The sequence below is a fragment of the Fringilla coelebs genome (genome assembly GCF_963513975.1).
Source record: "Fringilla coelebs genome assembly, chromosome: 12".
Lineage (NCBI taxonomy): Eukaryota > Metazoa > Chordata > Aves > Passeriformes > Fringillidae > Fringilla > Fringilla coelebs.
In genome coordinates, this window is record NC_140038.1 from 20425319 (window position 1) to 20445409 (window position 20091).

The 20091-nt window shown below is 42.7% G+C and overlaps 1 protein-coding gene across 2 annotated transcripts in view; it reads right to left on the reverse strand.

The window, feature by feature from the left end:
• MEGF11 (multiple EGF like domains 11) overlaps positions 1-20091 on the reverse strand; it is a 184150-nt gene that overhangs the window by 143960 nt on the left and 20099 nt on the right. The gene's annotated exons all lie outside the window — the stretch shown is intronic.

Sequence of the window (20091 nt, forward strand, 5' to 3'; positions counted from 1 at the left end):
TTAATGCCTTGAGATTGGGCTCCTGCCTCAGTTGTGGCTGTTTCTTTCCCCTTCACTCATCGTGACCCCACTTGCAGAAATCTACAGAAACGTCTGTCTGGTTTTGATGATGCCACTGTCCTGCTCTATTTCCCCTGAAGCAGGACTCCCCCATCCTTTTCTTTGTCTCTTTTTACACACACAGCTGCTATTTCTGTTAATAGGCATAGCTTGACTTTTGGCAAATCTTACTTTGTCCCTAATGTATTTTGACTTCTAAGTCAAAATAGTTTTGTGTGCTGTTCAGTTCTGTTTTCTATTCCTTACTACATATCTGTACTCTCTCTACTTATTTCAACGATCTTCCCTTTTGATAACTAATATGAAATTGGCTCTAATGTCTCCAGCTACAAGTTTCTGCCTCTTAAGTTTAAGTTGCTGATTCCTGACAGTTTCCTTAGAACATGAACTTTGGAGTTTTTATCACACAAAATTTTTGGGTGTTCCAATCCAAAACACATTCCAAATGGATTTCCTTCATTTTGAATGTTTGTTTTATAGCTGTGCAATTCATAAATGACTGATGGTATTTTCTACGGCCGGGTCATTTATTCTATCTTCATTACCTACAATACTACATCTGAAATAGCATTTTCCTGCTTCAGTAATCTGTTGGCAGGAATATCTACTATTTCAGTAACACTTGTTCTCCAAAATATATCAGAGGAATTAAAGCTTGGAAGCGATACAAGTCCTCGACGTATTTCTCTCTGTAGTAACATTTGACAGGCCTCAACACGGAGCCAGCTCAAGTGCTAAACCTGCAAAACAGATTTCCAGCACTACACCACTCCAAACTTCTAGCAGCCTCTCCCACAGTGATTCTGACCTAAACAGATGTTGATGTATCTTTACTATCTTTTATTTCTCTTAAGCTGATCACAGCCCTACTGAATAATGCTACTCTGTCAGCTTAAGTGTCTTTTGTACATAAACCAAGATAAAGTGGCTCTGTGCATTTTTATAATCATATAATTACAGGATTTTGTAGAGGAGTTTATGCTTTCACAGATAACATCTCTTTGCAAGCAGCATGTGATGAAACCTTTTCAGCTACAAACTGAGAGGTTTTGCCTTCCTAAATGTTTAGGACTTGAAACACCAGCTCTGTGCACAGACAGTGTCTCAGAAACAGAAGGGACCAATTAGATCTTTGGGTGCAGCTGAATTACCAGGTTCTCCAGGATGGAAAATTTAACTCTCAATTCCTCATACAGCAAAAGTGATTTGACTCTGGATTCTTCCAGCTCCCATTTCCTCTCCAAACTCCACCAGGTGTGGTGAGGGTGCTGGCTGGATCTGACTGGTTTTGACAATTTTCCTAAAGATGCAGTGCTCCTTTCCCCAGTCACCTGCCCTGCCGGGGATCGATCCCATCACCAGTGTGAAGGCAGCCCCACCACAGCAGGGCATCTCCTCACTCACCTCAGGGGTGCACAGCCACCCCTTGCAGCAAGGGTTTGCAGAAAGCACCTGGACGGGATTTGATGTGGCATTGCCTTGGCAGAACCAATCCGAGAGGAGGTTTTTAACTTTGATCAACCCAGGACAACATCCACAAGAATATTTTGATCAAATTATATCAAATTTATATGATTGCATGGTGCAACAGTTTATAAACACAGCAAGAAAGAATATTCTGATTTTGTGAATGCAAGCAAAACATTGCTGTAGAGCCTCTGGGACATTTGCATGCCCATGAAATACAGGATCAATCTGCTCCAGAGTCTGACATACAAGGACTTTATGTTTATGCTTAGGCTGATGTTTAGCATGCTGCAGTGCAGCAAACAGAAAAGTGTAGTTGAGCTGTCATGTAAGATAATTGATTTTGACTCAACTACAAGTTAATTCGTCACTATTTTGCAACTTATTTGAAAATTCTTTGCGGCAATGTCCCAGAGGACAGCGTGTAATCGCTTGTAAACTGAAATTAGGTCCAGAGTTAAATATCATTAAATCTCAGGTACAGCCCGAGCTCAGCATGTGCCTACTAATGCGTTACCTTCCCTATTACATCAAGGACACAACTGTAGCAAAGGTTATGAGGATTATTGCTCAAGTTGCAAATTGCTTATAACCAGAGAATTAAGTTGAGATAAATTTCCAGGCAGAGTAGAAATGGGTGGAAGAGAAAAGTCACCAAATGGACACCTGACAATCACCAGTGTCCTGTGCACTCACATTTTCTTGCTTTTCTTTTGCACCCACCAACAAATAGCCCCGTGGGAAATAAGGAACTCAGAGAAGTTATGGCTGCCCCATCCCTGGAAGTGTTCAAGGCCAGGCTGGACAGGGCTTGGAGCAACCTGGGATAGTGAATGGCATCCTGACCCATGGCAGGGGGCTGGAACTGGATGGTCTTTAAGGTCCTTTCCAACCCAAATTATGATTTTATGTTTCTGAATAAAATAAAGAGGAATATTAAAGCTCATCTTTGTACTAACCATAACCAAATTAAATCACCACTCACATTAGCCCTTCCAGTCTTTTATTATAATAGAGGATGAAGGATTGGTAGATATTTTAAAACTGTATTGTGAAAACCATATTGTTTGACAGTTTTATTTGAGACTGTTAAATATTAATTGCTGAACAAAAGGGTGCATTAAAAAATTATGTGGAATACAAATAATTCAACTCCCGACACCCAGAAAGAATATTTGCATATTCACCCTCTCTTAAGCCACAGGTAAGGATCTCACTCTGGGTAGGTTGAGGGGGGTGATGATCACTTCTACCAGAGTGGATGCATAACTGCATTAGCATTTGACCCACAGATTAAAGTGAAGGTGGTGAGCACAGCTAAAACATCACACATCACCTTGTAACAGCAATTTAAGCAGTGCCTCTCAACAACTGCAGAGGTTTCAGCCTGAGACCAGTGTCTGGTTAGGATCTTTTGGGCTGGTAGGGAAGGAATTCTATGGCAGCAGAGCATCCAGGCTCCCTGGGACTCCTCACCTACACAAGGAATGCTCTGGGGGTCTTGGGCTGTTGCAACTTCTCCCTCAGGTGCACAGCAATCAGAGCTGCCTGATGGTGGCTGTGATTTATGGAATGTCTGTGTCCTGGAAGGGCAGAGGGAGCAGCTCCCCACCTTGCACTGCTACACAAAGTAGGCTGAGAAGCCACAGGCTCTTCCTTCCCCAAGGCACAAACCCAGAGACAAACACAGGGACCTGGCTGGGCATGTTTTGATCCCTGGCATGGAACACAAACTGTTGTGCCAGGAATTAAATTGAGATCCTTCACCAAGATCCATCTTGTTCTCAAACAGACAGTGTATTACAGTCAGAACTCCTTAATTTCACTAATTACTTTTTAATGACCATAAGCAAACAAAAAGAGGTAGGTGCCATGTGCCTGGAGACTCAGTGCAGGGTCTGGTCAGAGTCAGAAATCCAATCATGCCCACCTGCTCTCCAAACCTGCCAGCATCAAAGATTGGTTTGGGTTCAATTTCTGAAGAAATGGAGACTCTGTTCATTCTAATTAGACTTTTGGAGCAGGGACACCTGAACTGAAAAGCCATCTGAGAGCAGGCTCAGATGGTGACTCTGATGCTTTTCAGCAGCAATCACTGATTTTGCAGAAACAATTCTATTCCCATTACTAGGACTAAAAGGGTGTTTTATAGACTCTTATTTCCAAAATTTTAGAAAATGTCTCATAAGCCTTTATGTATGTCTGTTTTTATTCCTCTCTTCTCCTCCCCCCACCTAAAGTTCAAATATAGAACTACATTGCTGAAGTCCCCTGGGGTGGCAGCCTGGCAGCTTCTGCAAACGTTGAATTCACAGAATTAAATTACATTAAATAAGTGTTTCTGATTGCCTGTCTCTGTTTGTGAGAGGGAGACCCCAATGTGATACCAGTGGCACACTTGGCAGTTTCCACTTAAATGAGTGACTGGCTAAGACAGTAACCCCACAGAATAACTGGTATTTAGCTGAAAGGCAGGCTGGCATTTTGAAACACATTTGAGGAATCTTTCTGTGATACAAAATGGTGTTGCATCTCAGCCAGGCTACCCAAGCAGCATCAGAGCAATCTAGGGAAGCCAAGGAATAACAGAGAACTCAAGGCACTAAAATCCTGTCACTGCTCTGCTTGAGAGCCATTTCCTTGCTCTATTCCAATGTCTCACTGTGGTGAAGCCATGGGCAGCTCCTTGAATCCCACTTTACTCCCTGCCTGCTGGAGAAGGCAATCAGGAGGCAGCGAGCAGAGCTGCTGCTCAGGAGGCCCTGGCACAGCCCAGCCTGTGGGCTCTGAGTGCTGGGGGAAGCAGGGGGATCTGAGCCCTTCCCACCCAGGAATGAGGAGAATTAAGGGCAACAAGGGAGGGAAGCACAGGAAAAGAATGGAAAGAAGCAGAAAGCAAGAGCAAAACGACACAGGAGGGAGAGGGTAAGAGACAGAAGGGGGGACATGGGGGCAAAGAGCCTCAGGTCTGGGTCCAGCACAAAGGACCATGACTTAACTTCAGGCTGCTGTGGCAGTAGCATCTCAAGACCAGGGTGTTCTAGGCTGGTGATTCCAGCTGTGCCTCAATATGAATCCCAGCTTCCTCTCCAACAAGGAAAAACCTGTACCTGCTTTCTGGCCTGTATTTGTTTGAGAGACAAAAATGTTTTAGTGATGTGACATTGGTCACTGTGAGTGAGCTTTTCAACAAGATACAGGACTGCACTCAACCAAAATTCATGTCTAATGTGTCCAGAGAATCCCTGTGTTGAAAGCCTGACATAAAAGGGTGGATGAGTGAGGAGACAGCAGAAAGCCTCATTTAATGTGCTGGTTTATATTTACCATAACCCCCCTTTGTTAACGGGGGGGATTGTGTATAAAGTGTTCTGGTCAGGGAGATTTTGGACCTTGAAAAGTCTGGCAGCACCATCACCCAGGTGTTTCACAAGTTGTCCCTCATGCAGAACATGTAACCACCCCAGCTACCCGGAAAAACAATTTCACGGATCACACAGGTGATGTCAGTGGGAGCACTACAAGCAAAGGACAGGGAGGAAGACCTTTGTTTCCTGGCTTTGAAATATTGTTTCACTATCTGCAGGTCAGGCCGAGCCAGCCATGCATTGATTCTTGCAAACTTAGATGGAAGTGCAATAACTAACCCACACAAACCTCTTTCTTTTTCTTAAAAATAACAAGTAACCCAATTGTAACTTTCTTTGTGATATACTTAATTTTTATGGAGTTTAAAACCTCTTACACACTCACAGAGCTCTGGTAGCTTTGTAGCACTGACCTCTCATGGAAGAGTTTGTTCTTCAAATCCTAACAAAATAACAAATATCTGCAACTCATTTCAGAATTGTGCTCTGCATTAGAAGTTAATGTACTGATTAATTTATCTAATTACAGTAAACCAAACAATCTTGCAACTGAGGCTGCTCTGTTCACTTCCTTAAAATGCAATTACACACAGTCCCTGCTCAGATCGAATCTGCTGCTGGATATCTGAGGACTGGGCCATGATAAAATTTTAAATATTTCTTCTGGTCATGTTTCTGTTTTTCAAGTCTGACTCTTTTGAAATATCAGAGCCTAGTTTGACATTTCATTTCCATTTCTGTATTGAAACCAGGAAAATGTGTGGCTCTAGAGGAAGACACTGAGAGAAGCAAATATAAGCTAATCAGTCATGGAGCTGGGGGTGGTGATGAACACTTTTGGATCGTGGTGTCCAGCGAAAGAAAAGTCCAGTTTCTGTTCAGAGAGCTCACACCAGATCAATTGACTCCTGAAATCCCCTTTAGGAGGGATAGGAGCTGGATTTGAGATCTTCACTGAAATGTAAGTGGCAGAGTAACCTCGTCATTCCTCCCCCAGAGGGGTGAGCAGCACTGTAACTGCTCAGTGGACTTTCACTGACAAAGGAATTTTGTCACAAATGTGATTTATCCCAAACAGACTGTGTTCTCTCCTGAATCCCACTGTAATGGCAGTATAAGAAAAAATTCTCGGTTCAGAAGAAAAAGAGGACTTTCAACCTAATTTACTAGAATTTTAACTCGTCTTTCTTGGATGTTATGAAAGCCTCAATTTCCTATACAAGCTGCATGACCCATGTACCTGTCTTGATCATTGCTTATTTTATTAAAAAAACTATTCAATTTCAGTAAAGAAATGGGGAAAGTCTGTGTTGTGCAAGAAGCATGGGAGGCACTACAGAAACTGCTACTGACAGAGTCAGAACTGATCAAGACTGGACCCTGCTCCATCATTTCTGTTTGACTTTAACATGCTCTGCTGTTATTGCTGGGTTTTAATGCGTGAAAGACTTACAGAAAAAGGAGGATTTGGATTTTGATCTGCATTAGAAAATAAAATATTAGAAGAACCATGTAACTTGGAGGGGAAGCAGCCTCCTCGTTTCGCAGCACACTGGCCACAGTCCCATAACTGGGATTTCCAAAATGCAGATGAAATGGCAGTTGCAAAGATCCTGAGAATCAGAATTGAGATGTACATTTTAGTTTACTTAATGGAGCATAATGTTTCCCTACAGAGAGGTCTGGGTTGTGCTTCCCTGCTCTCCTGCTATGGCAATACCAGCCCAACCCAGAGAATTCTCTGTCATTTCATTCCTCGATATTGGATGTTCCTCCTGTTTGTGTTCTCCCTTTCACACCTGCTCAGGATTAACAGACCCTTCCTGGGATATCCAACCCCCAAAGGTCACACGTGGAGTTTACCTAAGGCCCCTTCTCTAATCAGCATAGAAGGAATTTCAGGTGAGAGGAGCTGTACCTGCTATAAAGAAAGCACTCAGAAATGTTAAATACTGAGTTTAAACACCTGACAATGGCTGAGTTTCTGTTATCATTTCTATGAAGCCAGAACAATTCCACTTGTGTAGTTCTGTATTAATAAAGCTGTGCTCCAAATGTGATTCCGTGATGCACCACATCCTTTACAACAACAAAGCAAATGAAGCAAAAGAGAATGAAAAGTGAATTAAAAAAACATTGATCTTGCAGATACAAAACAAAGTTGGGATAAATATTAGCATTGATGATTTCCATTTCATTATCCACAATGTGTTTTTTCCCTCAAAAAAAAAAAAAAAAAAAAAAAAAAAGAAAAGAAAGAAACAAAAGGGAGAGGTTTAGTACCATCTATCACTCATGGAAGGGATGGAGCATGAAAGATGCCTGGGAGCAACTTAACGCCTTGGCTGTGCCTCAATTTGTCATAGTCATCCACAGAGCAAAAATGCACCTCCTAATGCATTCCAACATGTTGCATCCTGGAAGAACAGCCCAACATCTGGACATCTCAAATACCCACTGCAGCATCATGACTGCACGTCAGGGTAATTAATTACCATCATGTCTTGCTGTCAGATGGAGCACATGCATCCGCCACACAATGCACAGCAAAGGATCTCACTCATCTGAGGAGAAACATCTATTTCTTCTGTAGCAGTTTTCATCCAGAAACTCCAGTATTCACCCAAATGTGGTCAGGCTCACCATTCCATAAACCAGAAAATGAAATACAGAGGGAAAGGACGTGTCCAGAATGATGCAGCAGTTGAGAAACAGAGTTGGGAACAGAGCCTGAATTCCTGAATATGAGCAAGGAATTCCAGTACTATTGAATTTACTGATGAAAATACATCCTGTCATAAGAATTTCCATGGCATTTCAGGACTTTGGAGTGAGAATTACCACATAATTCTTTGGACAGGCTCACCATAATAGAGTTCTCCTCTCAGACACAGGAGATTCCCAGGGGCTTTCCGAATGCTCTGACCTGCTGCTTAGATATTCTATGTTTTCCACCACATCCAGCAATCCACTAAACCTCCTGCTCTGATTCAGAGATCACTAAAGTTACAGGAATAAAATAATTCATAGAATCATAAAATTGTAGAACAGCTGAGGTAGAAAGGACCCCTGGAGATCATCTAGTCCAAGTTATCAAGGACTGTATCGAGTTGAATTTTGAATATCTCCAAGGACAGGCTCCATAATCTCTTTCAGAGCCTACCCCAGTCTTTAATCACCCTTACAGCAGGGGGGCTTTAATGGCTAAATGGCACTTCCTGTATTTGATTGAGCTCTAAGCTGTGAACGTGAGCGCTCTGAAGAGCCCTGGAGGCAGAAGCTGAGGATGAAGGGTGGTGAGACTCTTACCAGTGTCATGGATGGGTGGTTCCCAAGAAACCCAGGCCTGGGCTGCCACCATCGGATTCCATGGCTAAATAACAACACCCTCTTCCCGATGGATTTGTGAATAAGCTCTGACAAGAAGAATCCTTCACCTGATGCTGAAAACAAATTCACTGAGCTTGGTCCTGCACCTCCTATTGCCCATAGCCCCACCAAGTCTGCAAGGGGGAGGTACCATGCTCTACTGGTATCTGGGGAATTCCACTGGCTGGAATTTGTCCTAGAAGAAGGAGATAATATTTGCAGAAATGCACGTGTTACTGCTATGCCAACTGGAGTGGATGCCATGTAATTGGGAAGCACTGACAGGCTAAAGAAGATGAGGAAGCACAGGTTATTCTGGATTCCCAAGAATTCCTCGAACTTCCAGCTATGTCTCCCTATCTCCCACCCTATCAGCAGTGTGCAATCTCTATAGAAAAATTGATCTTCCATATGAATCCTCATATCTTCCTGCAAACCTGCCTCCTTCTGCAGTTTGTTTCCAGGATTTGATCTTTATTTAGGAAATTATCACTGCAATGTAGATAAGTCAGAGAGGACATCAGACTTTGAGCCTTGGCTAAAAACTCTCCTGTAATCAATTTTTATGATTTACTCACAAAACTGCATAATTGGAACACTGCAGCTCTGTACATGGGGTTCAGAAAGGTGAGATTTAAGCAGGCAGTAGGAAGGTTGAGAAACTCTTACCTCTAAATCACCCCAAGTGTCTGCTGTTCCATGTTCTAGCTGCTTCTGCTAAAATTTGAATTTTGCTGGCTAATTTCACCCTCTCCCCTGAATTTGATGCAGATATTTTTAAGCACCCTAAGTTATAAAACCTGGCAGCCTCTGGCATTCACATGAGCAGGCACTGTGTGATATGCAGAGAAGCTACTGAAAATGAAAATGATAAACAGCAGAGACTTTTCATGTTGAATGACCACCCTCCATGATCAAAGAATAAGTGTTTTATCTCTCTTTTTTTCTGGTGGATGCCCATAAAGCTCTTCCTGATATAAAATAATCTCAGTAACAATACACACATCATTTCCATCTGGCATTTACTGTTTTTCCTAATGGGGCCTAAATCCTACCTGCACAGCACACCCCAAAGCCATGAAAGTGGATAAAACCTACTGCTACAAAGTAGTTGTGGATGGAAACCTTTCTCACATGCTTTCTTTCCCTTTTCCACCTTTCTCCCCTGTTGTTCTTCAAGCAGAAGACTCTGTGTACCAGCAGGTTCCTTTTGATTTCCCTGCACAACCCAGAAACTTATTGTGCATTGTTATTCTCTGACTTTACTCATCTTTTAGGTCACTGATCATATTTCTCGAGTTCTTGCCATTACAAAGACAGAGACACCCCTATCTGTGACACTTGGGTCTCTTCCCAGCTTCCCTGACAAATGGCCTTCACTGGGCTTTTTTGGACAAGATTGAAGTCTTTAGAACTCTCATTTTCACTCCCAAACATACAGATATTCTGCTGGGCTAACACAGGCATGTTTAATAAATAAAATCTTGCCATTTCTCTGCACTGAATCAGGTCTTTTGGAGGTGTAACGAAATGACTGGAAGATGTGCTTGTTATATAGCACACATTTAAGGCAATCAAATGGTGTAAGGAAAGGTCAAGACTAAAGGTGTAAAGTATTTTCATGAGTACAGAAATACACGTGAACTTTTGACTGTATAAATTTTCCCTTATGTGCAAAATTCCTGGTGTTTCACCTCTGCTTTTTTCAGTAACAAAATAAACCCTGTTTATTGAAAGCTGCTCTTTCTTTGCATGCATGATCCTTCCAGGCCAAGAAAAGGCATTTTTGGCAGTTGAATGCACTATAACTTCCAGCATCCCACTTCAGTACATTGTGTTTAAACATTACATAGTGTTTATTGAAGACATAGTGCTGTAAAAGACATTTACATCCCCTCATAAACACTTCAACAGGTTTCCTTGCCAGCACCAAAAAAAGACAAACACCACTTAAACCTGAGCACTTCATCCCTAAATCCTTCTGTCTGGACATCACCTGGTTCAGATTCTTGTCCTGATTTAAGTTCAGGCAATGAAGTCCCACAGAGCCTCTGCTCACCAGTGGGATGGGGAGGAGAACTGGAAAAGGCAAACTCACTGGTTGAGATAAGAACAGGAATAATAATGATGATATAGAAAGAAGAAGAAGGAGAAGAAGAAGAAGAAGAACAAGAAGAAGACCAAATTGTTGCACAACACAATTGCTTACCCCCCACCGTTGGATGCCCAGCCCATCCCAGGCACAATTGGTGCCTCCCAGTTTATTCACTGAGCACAACATTCCATGGTATGGAATATCCCTTTGCCCAGTTCTAGTCAGCTGTCCTGGCCGTGGTCCCTCCTGATTTCTTATGGGCTCTTCCCTGGCAAAGCAGGAGAAAATGGAAAGTCCTTGACTTAGGGTGAGCACTGCTGAGCAACAGCTAAACATCAGTGTGTGATCAATATTATTCTCATCCTAAATCCAAACCACAGAACTGGATCAGCAGCTAGGAAGAAAAATAACTCTATTCCAGCTGGAAACAGAAAAATCTTCGCCCTTATTAACCTGCCTGTGGCATCTCCCATCACCTTTCTATCCTCAGTCCTTCCACTTCACTTTCTTATTTTAAAAAAATCTGTAATTTCTCCTTGGTAGAAACAGCCAGTAAGTGTCTGCTCACAAGGCTGAAATTGTAGGTACCCAACATGCATCACAGTGTTCATGTGTAAAACATCCAAATTCAGCTATGTATTATCTCAAGTCAGTTACCTGCACGCTGACCATTTTTGCTATCCCCACCTGCTTCTGCCTTTTGTCTCACATTGATTATTTTCCAGCATTTCCCCTGAATTCCTTCTCTTTCATGTCTCAATCTTTATTTTGCCCTGCTTTTTTATTCCATGTATCCATGCATATCACCTTCCCCTGCTTTTCTTGGCTTTGGTCTCTGTTCACAACTCTGTTTGCAGTCCATGGTTATGCTACAACCACCTCCTCTGGAGTGTCAGGTATGATGCTGGCACACCATCTGCTCATTTATTTCCTCAGGTCACGACACATTCCCTCATTTTCCATGCTTTTCCTTCTGGAGAGCTGTGGGCCCGCTCCTCTCCCTGCCCGAGCTCCATTAGCGGTGAGAACAAAACGCTCACCTGCGAGCAGCCTGCGAGGGCTCTGATCTGCCAGCCCCGCATTTACAGCCACATTTGCACTTGTTAAAGTCCTCTGCTATCTCATTATTTCTCTCCCCAACAACAAGGCAGACAAGCTGTCAACAAACACTCATTTCATTGGGGACACAAGGTATCTGCTCCTATGGCAAACACTTTTTCAGGGTTTTTTAAGGACTACAAATAAGTATCAGAGTGTTATTTGAGGGGCTTAAGAGAGATTCTTGTGAGTGTAATTTAGAAGAACAGGATTTCTCAGAGAAACTTCTGAAAATATTTCACTTCAGAACCTTGCTATCAAACTCACAATAGCACAAACACTGGGTAAAACAAGGAAAACTCCCTGAAACTTTCTCATTTTATGCAGAGTGATTAATGATCACCATGACCTCTTCCTGCATGGAGAAGCTACCAGAAATGCAAGTGATTTTAAGGCTAAAGAGAAACTCCAGAGTGTCACCTGTGCAATGACAGACACATCTCTAAAGAGGTCTCTTATTCCTACACAGATATTTTATTGACATGGAAAGAACTTCAAAACCAGTAGCAGAACACTCCACTGTGCTGCCACGTCCCCATTAGGCGTGGAGGAGCTCGGTGCCATCACTCTCACTTCAAACTGCCGTGTTTCATCACTTCTGCGTAGTCTCCTGCAGATGCAACCATCACACATCTCTAAAGTTAGCAAAGCTGCCTCCAGGCTGTATTTTAAATGCAGCCTACCCAAGACACCAAGGGCAGCTGTACATTAGAGCCTCCCTCTCTTTAGCACAGATATTAACTGTGGCTGAGCTCCTCCCAGCCCACCACTGCCACCCCTTTTCAGCTCCAGCATGGGCCCAGTCAATCCAGACGACAAATATACTCAACTCCCACTGAAATCAAGGATAAATGAGGACTTCCCGCCCTATGGAGGCTGAGCTAAGTTCACACAAAATTAGGGTGAAGCCTGAGGACAAATCTCAGCATGTAACACTTTCCCTTGGAGCAGACACTGCCCACGTTGAACACCAGGTTAGTGGGAGGGGACATGGACGATGGGGACTGCTCAGTGCAGCCAAAGAGCAGCTAAAATACACCCAGCTGCTGTTTCCTGAAATAAAGTATTTTAGGATCTTGGTATGCAGACTCTGAAATTTAAGCCTAAACAAAGAAACCCTTGGTACCAGGGAAAGCTGTGTGTGCATGTGCCTGCCTCCCATGCCTGGGCACACTCCCTGATGCTCTTGCAATGATTTCCTGGCTGTGCCTTGGCTCTCGAGTATCCCCACACAGCCAGGCTGGTGTCTAACACTGTGTGATGAATAACTGCCATTTTCTAGCAAATTTTAGCTGCTGGAGGCCAGATATAAATTTCAAGTCCAACTTTTGAATGAAACCTTTGGTTTCCCTTTTTGATTTCAATCCTTGAAGACTGCCCAGGAAATAGTATTTTATCTAAGAAGAACAGCAGCTTTTAAAAAATCCTAAGAGCATGGGATGGAGCAGTAGGGCCTTTCCCAGTTGTAGCACTTGTCTTTGGGGACAGTAATTCATAACCCAGCAAAAGTCAGAACAGGCCTGAGGCTTCTCAAGCTTCAGATGCCTGAAATAGCTCCTGAGGGATTTTCTGATACCTTAGTGTTAGACAGTGAGCAGAGCTCTGCCCTCTCCAAGCATGCCTTGGAATGTCTCACCATGTCTAACAGAGGGAAAAGTGGTTTAGAAGCTTTCCCAAGGACGACTAATTTTTTTGTGTGTATTTTTTAGCAAGCAAAAACCCCAGAAATACTTTTGAGTGGGTGTCCACAGTAGAGATTTGTGCCAATGCTTTGCAAAAGGAAATTTTGCTCTTTTTTCCGAGTGACAGCTCTTAGTGACCAGGCCATAAAATTATACCAATGGTACTTTTAAATTGATCTAAAGTCTGTTCATTTGTGTAGTGCACATTTAAGGCCACATTATTGTAAGATGCTCCAGCAATGAAATTCAGCATTAGCAATTCAGTTCATTAAAGGGGATATTTTAGTAGGTTCTTTCTTTTATAGCTATTACTCTGTCTAAAGTGAGAAAAACCTCAGTCAAATTAATAAAACTAACAACTCGTCACACATACGCTGCCTCTCTGTGAAGTCTGCTCTGCTCTCACCAGTTTGGCAGCCAAGGAAAGATGTATGGGAGCCAAATTCCCTCTTGCATAACCACACGAACCTGCACGGGAATGTGTTTAGCCCGTTCAGTGCTTGTAACCATGGTTTCATTTACTGAAAGTTACCGTGAAAATTCAAAGTTTTAGTCAATCATCAAGCCATTCCCCAGATCAGAGAGCAGCCACACAGTTCAGTTGTGCTCCAGGTTCAGAGGGGCTGTGCTTTGGGAGGGCTTCACTGTTGCTCTGTTACAAACACCTCATCAACGCTGAGATGCTCTGGGACACAACTTCCCCGGATAGCCCTGCCTGCTCCCAAAGCATCACACCCAGCTCTCTGCTCCAAAACCCAAATGTCTTTTCTCACTCCCTTCTGTTAGCACCAGTCCCTGACATACTGCCCTGGTGACAGGCAATCTAAGGCTTTAAACAATAAGATTTGCTCACAACTTCCCTTTTTGGTTTCAGCAGGAATTCAGTGTTGGATTCAAACTGATTTTGCAGAGATACCCAGCATAAAGAATTGCAGTTCAGTTCCATGGAACACAACTTCCATCCTGCTCAAGGACAGCTCACCAGGGGCTGTGCCCAGGTGGTCACTGGGCCTTACCTGTCCTCTCGCCTCCCGTTTGTCAGCTGTGAGACCCAAGCAGCGTTCATGCCCTTGCTCATCCTGGATGACACTCAGTAACTATTGGCCCCTATAAAAGAGATCCTCACCAACCCGATTTCCACCTCATCTCATGAGTTCCCATTCAGGTAATGGCCTAAGCATTTACCTAACTTAAAGAAGTTAAGATTGTTCCTTATTGACTTTAAAAGCACTATTCATATGTATGAAGTACAAGGCTGGATCAAGCCTTGAGAGCAAGGCACGAGCTGGAAGACAAAACTCCAGGGACTAGAACAGACAGAGTCAGGTCAGCTCAATTGACTCTTCAAATCATCCAAAAGAGGGAGTCTCAGAGGAAGGCTGGGAGTGCTGGGGAAATGATCTGTCACTACCTTGGCTTTAGACACAACCAGCTGATTTAGGGAAGGAAGAACTCTCCCAGACTCTGACAGGGAAGATAAAGGTGAAAAGTAAAAGGACACAGGGTGCTGAATTTCTATTTTTCACTCACTTTAGTACAAGACTTAGAACAACTGGCAGCTGATCTATTCATCGCCAATGAATCACACAGAAGTACAGAAAGCAGTTCCTTCTCAGAGTAAATCTTGGATCTACTTTTCCTTTTTCGGGATGAACCCTTGCCCTTTGCCCAGCCCTGTTACTGTGGGAGAAGCCCCGGCTCGTATGACTCCAGTACCTTCCCATAAGTTTGCAGCACCTCCCAAGTGCTGAGAGGAGCTGAGAGGATACAGGATACACATCCCTCACAAAGTGAGGAGAAGCTGCCACAAATGACTGGGCAGATATCAACAGCTTCAGCAAGAGACAAAATATTCCCACCGAATGAAAAGTGACGGATCATTCCGGTTTAATGCAGCCAAATTATCTGTGTAAAAATACATGCAGGACATGCTGCTGTGCCACCAACGGCACTGCACAGCAGCTTGTGTTTACATCTCCTTCCCTGTCACAGGCTGTCCTGCGTGGGCTGGGCCCAGGAAGAGCTGCTGCCACAGAGCCTGGGAACACATGAAACCCAGGGCCTGAGCCCTGGTGCGTGGGCCCAACATCCAGCAGAGGCAAAAATTAAACACAAGCTGTTTACCTGATTACACCAGTTCAGCAGTGATTGAAGGGAGATGGGTGTTTTTTAAGTTTAAGGAAGAGCAAATTGTTAGAACTGAGAGACAGAAATCAATTCCACTCTGTAATTGCTATGGAAAGATCCTTCTATGAGCCTCGCTGGAGTTTGATTTTGTACATTTGCATCTCTTTGCATGATGCAGTTGTCACTGAATCTCCAAATCACATCAAAATTAAGCTGTAATTTGAGCTTGGCTTAAATAAAAAGTGTGTTAAAACTTTGAAGTCCACATGCTATGGATATGAAATCCTGTTTCAGCTAAAGCAATAATTAAGACCGGATCGTAATTGCAGTTTAACAACTTCAAACAGATCTTTAGAAACTGCCTCTAAACCCAGCAGCTGGAATGGCAAATGAAGCACCAGGGCTATGGTGGAAACAGGGACATTGTACCTGGTTCTGTGACAGCATCTGGCACTTGGATGCAGCAGTCACTGAGGTACAAATCCCACAGTGACAAATCCCAGACGAGCCATGGACAGGTGTCCCCCAGGGACAGGCTCTGGATCTAAGCAGTAGCCCGCTAACATCTTCCAAGAGCTGTGGTCTTGCACCTTCACAACTCTTTGGTGGACTCTGGTGGTTTCCTGGTCAATCCTGTCCTAAAAATCTGAGGATGAAAAATCAGCTAATGATTCTGGCAGATCAGCCTCCCACATGAATTTTGTTTGAGTCAGAATTCATGAACCAGGAATCTTTCCTTTGAACTTCATTTCCTCTTCAGAAATAGTTCAAAGCAGTTGGAGAACATGAATGCCAAAATCAAGCCTGAAAACCACCACAGCCTCACTTTAAAACACTTCATTTTTCTCCTGAGAGTTCTGCTGTTGCTTTCCATGGCTTGTCAAACAACCCCGTTCAGATTTAGCACAGAATCTGCTGTTCCCATTCATCACGAGTCTCAGGACTAAGGCACTCCAGCTGCTCCAGGGCTATACCCTTAAAAGTGATCTTGCTGTGATTTTACAACAGCCTGTTGTTATGACCTTGTCTATTTTTGACAAAGAGATAAAGATGAAATAGGTTCTTGTTCCTAATGACAGCTTGTACAAAACATCCTTTCCAAGGAAAACTATGTTATCCATATGTATACCTTATGGATCAGGCTATGCCAGACAGCAGCACTATAATCTCTCTCCCCCAGGTGACACAGCAAGAAAAATGGTCTGGCTTTATTATGCCAACATCTCTTTAATTGCACTTTGGGAAAGTACTGTGTTTTCTCTCAAAACTAATAACAAATCAAACACTTTGAAAACCACTTTATTTTTTCACTACAACCTCTGTATTTGTTTACTTGGAAATTTCTCAACCTGGCACACACAATTTTGGAAGATTTTTGCTTTTAATTTGGGGTTCTTGCCTGGAACTTTCTTTCTCCTACCTGTTGCCCCTTTTTTGAGAATGCCCTATTAACCAGAAAGATTTCGGTGACCTTCCTCACAATAAATAATGCTCATGAGAGTCAAAATGGTCTTCAATAAAATTACCTGATTAACATCTTGAAAGAAAGATCACCTTATTCCTCACAGGCCCGCTGATTTAAATTAAAGCTTTGTATTAACTTCATTGAAGTTTTTTAGTTGTTCCTTCAAAACTAATTTAATAACCACCAAAATACTTAAAGCAGATGACAAACTTATCCTATTTGTGTAAGGATAAGCTTAAATTCTTTGTTGGATTGTGGCCTAAGGGCCTGTAAATACAGATGGCTGTGAGCAAGACTCAGAAGAGGCCAGGTAGCCACCAACAGGCAATTATATCCCCCCAGAACTTCAAGCCAGTATTTCATACTGTTTGAAGCTAATTGCTTTGGAATAATTGGAAGGTGAGCAGGTAAGTTCACACAGAGCATTTGCAATCTTGCTTTGTATTTAAAAAACCAACAGTCCAGATTGCATGGACAAAACAGGCATGATTCAATAAAACAAGTTAAAAGGGAAGGGAAAGGTATGAAGTGGTCTTTAAAAAGGATTTTCCTTTTAATTTTTAGCATCATTAAAATGCTGAAAACATTTTGTTCAAGAGCTTCTTTAGTTAATACCTCATTACTTCTCTTTTTATTGTTATGGTAATCAAGCCTTAATATATTGCAGCTTTATAGCATGAAATCAAGGCTAGGCCTGTGGGCATGGACAGATGTACAACAGCATGCAGTAAAACACAGGTACAGAGACATGCAGAGCTGAATATGGCACTGGGGTTTTTTATAATTGTTTAGCAATTCATCTGAAGTTATTTTAACCTTGACAACAGATGAACTCTAACACGTACCATGATCAGTCACTGGAAAGCTGCACTGAAAAGCAAGTTTTGTAACTGTTGTCTTACAGGCTGGATTCTAGGAAAGCATGAAACCAAGTCTGAGCAAGATGATTAAATTGTTTGCATGACTACAGGCTGTAACTGTAACTATCCAAAACATTTAATTGAGAATATTTTAGCCAAGGGAGAATGGTAACCCTGGGGAACTGCATTTTACACCAGGACTTTGCCTCTCCACGGGAAATTGGGGCTCAGTGTCAGTATTCAGAGCCCCTCCAGGCATAGGCACACCAAGAAAGAGGAATATTCGGATCTGACTTCTGGTTCTGAAGTGAACTTGGACCTTGTGCTGGAGCTTTGCTAATGGTTGAATTTCACCCATCAAATCAAGTGAAAGTTAGAAATAACTTTTAGAAAGTTATAATGGCTGAGTCTGCAGGGTGTTGAAATTGTATCTCAGGAAGAGTGAGCATCCTTAGATCTTCCCCAAGTAAATGACAACACACGACCCTCAGTGTCAGGGAGGCTCCCCTTCTCAGCAGTGCTTTCAGGAGAGATCATTCAGGAAACCATTCCAGCTCCTGGGAGCTTTGCTAAATTTAAAGGGAGTGTTTTGGCTGGCAATCCCTCTCCCAGTGAAAGCGCTTCAAACAGCCAACATGAAAAGCAATATGCCTGTGACTGCATCAAACCCCTGATCCTGAGGGATGCTTTGGGAAGTTCTCGAGCCCCACAGGTTTGAGGTGACACCATTGACACCAGCCTCGGTTTGTCCCGAGCGCACCGTGCAGGAACATCCCAAACAGCCTTTGGCTCTGCCAACACCTGCCCTGCATTGGTTAGCAACAGTCATGAAGGAGCAGAAAGAAACTAGGTACAGGTGACACATTATTCCAGTAGAAGTGAAAATTGTTTTCCACATTATAACTGGATAAGAGTAAAATATGATTTAACACATGGAGCATGTATCAGAAAAACATGTCTAACCTCAGTTAGGCAAAGCTTCCAGATTCCCCCTTTCTTGGAAATACTGGCAGTAACAATGTGCTGTATTCAGCTGAAATCTGTTCCTTTAAACCTTTGAATTTAAACAAAGTCTCCTGACAATGAATAGTCCAGTCACCCAAATTTCTAGTGTCAAGCACAAAGGCGAGCAGCTCTCAGTGGAGTAAAACTGACTTTCCCTCCTAGGAGCATGTCAGTGGGCAGAGCCTGTGGGATCAGACCCTGGGACAGGAACACGTGTTACCCAGCATATAACAAGTGGAATGAAAGACAATGGGCACTATAGGCCAGCAAACACACTAATTATATTAATAAAATGAAAGCTTAAATTTTGAAGCTAATCCTGGGCTATCATTTATAAAAGTTAACAGGGCGTATTTAATTTTGGAATTGGCTAACACTTCTCTTTCCACCACTGAAACCTCATAAATGAAATATACTGGATCCCTGCCCAGTGCGGAAATAAAAGTTATGAATAATGTTTCTATCTCAATCATTGTCAGTGCTTTAATATTCCTAATTACTTTAAAAAGCTAAATATTCAATATAGGAAAAACCTTCTTTTTCTTTTATCTCCACTTGCAAGATTAGAGCAATTTAATAAGAGTCACTGGGTAGTTTTAGTCCACAAGACCATTTTGTACTTTGACATCTTATCCTTTCTTGGCCGTTTTTACACAGAATGAAGTGCTTTCTACTCTGTGAGTGCATATGTGTATAAATGGATGATCTGTATCTGTATGTCCTTATTGTCATAGTCTTTTTATTATTATTATTTTTAACTTCTGTTCGTGCTCATGTACTGTACAAATAGTAGTAGGATAAACTAAATCTAGTACTATGAATAATAAAAACATTACATGAGTTCCTGAGAATCTATACAATATCTCACAATTGATTTTTTTTTTTTTTAATATTTTTAAAGACAGATATTCAATATATCATGATGCCCAGTTTTCCCCTTGTCTGCCTTCCAGGTAATCCCAAAATGTTGCTTCAAACCCCATAGTATGGCCTTTGTCTCCATCCTTGGAATCATATAATCCCAGAATGGTTTGGGTTGGAGGGACCTCACTGATCATCTCATCCCAACCCCTGCCATGGGCAGGGATGCCACCCCCACACCAGGTTACTCAGGGCTCTGTCCAACCTGGCCTTGAACATTCCCAGGGCTGGAGCTTGCACATCCCCTCTGGACTAAAGTCCTTCCTCCCTGCTCCTTTCCTATTCCCTTTTCTGCTGGAATCGAGGGGATATTCAGCAGAGCTGCAGACAAAACCCCAGGAACCCATCCAGGCTGCCCCACGGCTTTCAGCCTCTGGCTGGGTTCACCCGCAGGCACATTTACCTCCCATTCCCTTCTAACTCCTCCCTCTATAGATCCCTCCTCTGTTACCTTCTTTTTCTTAAGATCCCAATCAATTTGGGAGAAAGGGAGGAAGCCAACACAAAACAAAACACCCATTCAGTTTCATTTCACAGCATCTCTACCCATGCAGCTTTATTTACTTGCCTGATG